Here is a 4946-nt window from a genome sequence, read left to right as displayed (position 1 = left end):
CAATGAAATCCTATTTTCTGCTCTTCAGAATAGCTAATGCTAGAAGACAGACATCGCAAATGGTGGTGAGATGTGGAGCAGCTGGTGCACTCGCACGTTGTTGGCAGAATGTAAGACAGTACAAACGCTTAGAAAAAACTGGCAGTTTCTAGGAAATGTAAACATATATGTACTCCGCTCCAGAATTCCACTTCTTGGTATTTACACAATAAAAATGAAAATATATGTCAAACAAAAACTTGTTCACAGTTTTTCTAGTGACTTTTTTCATAATATTCCCAAACTGGACACAACCCAAATGTCCTTCGAGGGAAGAAGGAGAGAAGAATAGAGAGAGCATAAACTATGGATACATTAATTAATGTGAGTGAACTTCAGAAATATTATATGGAGGGAAAGAAGCCAGATGTAAACTTCTAGAAGGAAACATGGAAGTTCTTACTTTTATAATATGTTTATTTGAAGTTCAAGGACTCTTATTGTGGTAGAAATCAAAATGGCAGTTCCTTATGGCTGGGGGAGGTGGAAACGAAGTTGAGTAGAATGTGGCAAGTGAGAACTTTCTGGAATGGTGGAAGTTTCTGGATCTTTCCTGGGTTGTTGGCTAATGCAGTGTATACATTTATTATAAGTCATTGAATTGTATACGTAAGATCTTTGCATTTCACTGTGTGTAAATGTTTCTTTAATTAAAAAGATGTTTAGGTATTCAGTTGTAGATTCCTTTTCAATACATTAAAGGTCTGAATGGTTCTGGTGTTTCCCATTTAAGAAAAAAATGTTTTTATGTGTTGCAGAGTTACCTGCTAATTAGCTTTCCTAGTGCATTTTGATGGCTACCAACATTATATTATACTGTCAGAAGTCTTAAGTCAGCTCTGCATTTTGTCCTTTCATTAAAAGCTGTGTTAGTGCAGAGACCATTTCTTCCATCTTGTTAACCATTATGTCCATTCTCTGTAATGGCCAATTGATTGTTAATAAATTTCTCATGGACTCCTGAAAAACAGGTAATTAGACTATTTTCCTTTCAAGGTCTGACTTTCCTTATCTTTTGATCTGAGCATCCTGTTCTGAGGATTTCTGGCTATGGGGAACACACACACACGTAATCCCCTGCTAGAGGTTCAAATACTTTGTTTACCAGGCAGATAATTTGACAGAATAGTCACGGGGCACAGACCTGTGAGCGGAAGATGCTTGGGCTGCCTTCGTGGCTCTGCAGGTTGCAAGAATGGGAGGAGGGCCCATGATGGAGACAAAGCAGAGCTGTGGAAACTACACCAGACAGAAGCTGCACTCATTCTACACCTTCCTAAAAGCAATCATCTGGAATGCTCTTCTTTACTGAGTTTCCAAATCAACTGGCAGTATTTATGCTTAAAACTTGCAAGTGTGGTTATAAATTGGAAAGTACTTAATTTCAAGCCATGACTTATAATAGTTTACATTCTTGGTGATCCATGCACGAACACGTTATTTTAAACCTTTTGTATCTGGCATACTTTAAAAATAAATATAACAGCCCCAGGAAGCTCTTTGACTCCTTTAGGGATACATTTCCGTATTTTTCATAACGGATTGATTTAAAGGGAAATCACACAATAGGCAGCACCCTAGTGGCAGTGATTATGACAGTGGTGTGTTAAAATTAAAAGGTGAAAGGCCTCCCTGCCTGCCCTTCAATGAACTATGAACTCCTTCAACTTCTCCTTTCTCAGACCTTGAGACCACACAGCCCAGAACCCCACCTGCCTCCTGTACGTCTGAATGTGCTCCTCATCAGAAAGGCAGCCCTGAAAGGGTATGGGAAGGGGGGGTCTCTCTGCTGGGGGGCAGGTGGGCCCATGTGGCAATGGTACTGGCTGGCTCAGAGAAGTGTGGAACTCCGGGATGCTATTTTTTGGTCATTGTAACCCCTGTGACTAGGACTTAGGGGAACACAGTGGTGGCAGTGGTGGCCATTTCTCTTCTTCTGCTTCCTGTAGTGCTTGCTGTCCTTGCTGTTCAGCTTGACATGGTAGACCCTGTGGCACTTAGTTTCAGAGAGCATGGCTTGTTCATGATCCAGTCGTAATGAAGCACAGTGGATGGAATTTCAGTAGGAAGAAGGGGTAAAACACGGCATGAATGAGATGCAAAAGTAAACTCTGAAACTGGAAAATCTCACATGTAGTTACCTACATGTAAGCCAATCAGAATCCCTAGATAGGTAGGGTATTGATGGCCTCAGTGACATCCCAGTTTGGTGGTATAGACATACATCTGTGAGCAAGCTGGTGGGGAAAACTGACCTTTAGTTTCCAGATTCTGTGTGGTGAAAACTGGCAAAGCAGTATTTTACAGCATTGGTCCACGAATGCACTAGAATGACTCTATAATTTCAAGTATATGACTATTTCTGGAAGAACAAAAGCGCTCTTCTAGGACCCTTCAATACTCATTATAAAACCTCTCCTTTTATCTTTTCCCTGATATGTCCCAGGCTTCACCAATGTGAAAGTCCCCAAAATACAGGTAATTGCTGGAGAAGAAAAAGGCACTGTAAAATTGAGAATGTATGCCTTCTAAGCCATTGATCTGAAATTGCCAGCTATAAAATCTTGGCAAAATATTTCTTCTGCTAAGTTGTATATTTTATGATGGAGAAAAATCAAGAGAATACACAAATGTCTATTCGGCTCACCTAAAAAGACACCGTGGCTTTCCTCAGCTGCCGCTAAGGTGCTGGTCCTTCCGAGGAAGCTAAGGCTGCCTTGGGGTGAGGCCCTCACTTCATCCGATCACTAGCACGGCTCCCGCACCCTGAAGCGCCAGCTCCGCACTTGACCACACCATGGCCTCCGTCTCCTCTCGGAGCTTACCTGCATCTACTTGGCTCTCATCCTGCACTACCCTGAGGTCCCAGAGGATAAGATCAACGCCTTCATTAAAGCAGCTGGCCGGGTTTGTTTGCGAAGGCCCTGGCCAACGTCCACATCACATCGGGAGCCTCGCCTGCAATGTAGGGGCTGGTGGACCCGCCCGGGTGGCAGCCTGTGCTGCACCAGGGAGTGGTCCTGCCCCCTTCACCACTGCTGTCCCCGCTGAGAAGAATGTGCAGCAAAGAAAGAGGAATCTGAGCAGTCTGATGATGACACGGGCTTTGGGCTTTTTGACTAAACCTCTTCCGTAACCTGTTCAATAAAAAGCTGGACTCTAGGGCGCCTGGGTGGCGCAGTCGGTTAAGCGTCCGACTTCAGCCAGGTCACGATCTCGCGCTCCGCGAGTTCGAGCCCCGCGTCAGGCTCTGGGCTGATGGCTCAGAGCCTGGAGCCTGCTTCCGATTCTGTGTTTCCCTCTCTCTCTGCCCCTCCCCCGTTCATGCTCTGTCTCTCTCTGTCCCAAAAATAAATAAACGTTGAAAAAAAAAAAAAAAAAAGCTGGACTCTTAAAAATAAATTAAATAAATAAATAAACATCGAAAAGCTGAAATCTAAACAAACAAATAAAGATACTATTCGCCTCTTTTTGGAAATTATGGCTTTTGTATATGTCATTATGAGGAGCTCTGATTTCTTTTAAGGTATTCCTGGAATAAGAATTGCAGTTCAAGGGGCTGAACCTAAAACCAGTCGAGACTGCAGCTAATTATGTGGAGCCCAGTCTTCAGAGGTTACCCAAGCCCTGTCCTGGGCTCTGTCCTGTGCTCCAGTCTGTCCTCTCCTGTCCCCGGCTAGGCTCTGCCTTAGGATGAATTGCCCTCCGTGCGTGTCTCAGAGCTCTCAGTACCAGCGCAACTGTTATTAATCCCACTGCCCATTCTTGATGTCATTTCCCGAATTTTGGATGAACCTTGACACCCAAGGACCTTTAGATTCCATCCCTGTCCAGTCCCTTCTCTGGAGTCAATAGACCAAGCTAACACACATCCCTGCAGAAATATCTGGACCAGGAAGGCTGAAAGCAATCACGGTTTTTCTTTATATAGAGCTTTACATGATTTATCAACTCAATTTTCTATACTTGTATATTGAGGGGAAAAAAAGAAAAAGAAAGGCCAAATTAGATACTTTTCTCCTAGAAAATTGAATGTGTATTATGCATGTGGACATATTTATTTATGATGTACGTTCTTCCATTTACTGGACTTGTGGTAGCTTTCATATCTTTTTAAAGTGCCAGATAAGATATTTATATCTGCATCCCAAATGTCTAGCCTAGTGCTTGGTATATGGTAGATACTCAGTAAATGTTTGTTAAATCAAATTGAATTTTAAAATAGTGCAGAGATGGTTTATAGGAAGGAAGTGATCATACCAGATGTCTGAATGCAATAGAATCTTATCATTGGGCCATTAATTTGACTCTGAGCTTCCTAAATTCAGCACAGTATTCCCTTTGTAATAAATGGTCCGGGATTTAGTTTCTGACAGAAGAGCATATAAACCTTACTTTGAAAGTAAAAGAATATAAAATTTATCTTAGCAGGCCAAATATAAAGAAGTGGTAAAACATAGTGTCCAGTATCTTTGACTGTGTTTTTCTTTTCTACTTACATAAAAGAAGATGCAGAAATATTTTTAAAGTGAATAATTCTTATTTCCACACTCTCAATGGTAGAAGGCACAATACTACACCTCATTTCAATGATGGAATTCTCTGTAGACTGGAGATAATGCTGTCTAGGAATCCTCTATTTGTATTCCAATTTAATATAATAGGACTTGTATAATTTAAATGAATGGTTTCCTATTAAACTATCACTTTCAAATATTAGTATTCCTGGCAAGTTCCCAGTGCCAGTCAGTTCGCAATTCTCCAGCAAGTACCTGTAGCTCAGCTAGTCTTGGTTTCTGATTGACAGAAACGATCTCAACATGAGGAAGCACCACTGACAATCAGTGATGGGTGGATTAGGAGCCTGACTTGTGTCCTTACTTGGAGAGAAGCCAGTTCATTTCAGC

At 41.9% G+C, this 4946-nt stretch overlaps 1 pseudogene; it reads left to right on the top strand.

The window, feature by feature from the left end:
* Positions 1 to 2838: 2838 nt before the first annotated feature.
* On the top strand, positions 2839 to 3200 carry LOC115506056 (annotated as a pseudogene).
* Positions 3201 to 4946: the final 1746 nt, after the last annotated feature.

This window comes from Lynx canadensis, chromosome F2 (assembly GCF_007474595.2).
Source record: "Lynx canadensis isolate LIC74 chromosome F2, mLynCan4.pri.v2, whole genome shotgun sequence".
Classification (NCBI taxonomy): domain Eukaryota; kingdom Metazoa; phylum Chordata; class Mammalia; order Carnivora; family Felidae; genus Lynx; species Lynx canadensis.
Note: the sequence above shows the minus strand (reverse complement) of the source record. Positions and strands in the feature narration are given on the sequence as shown.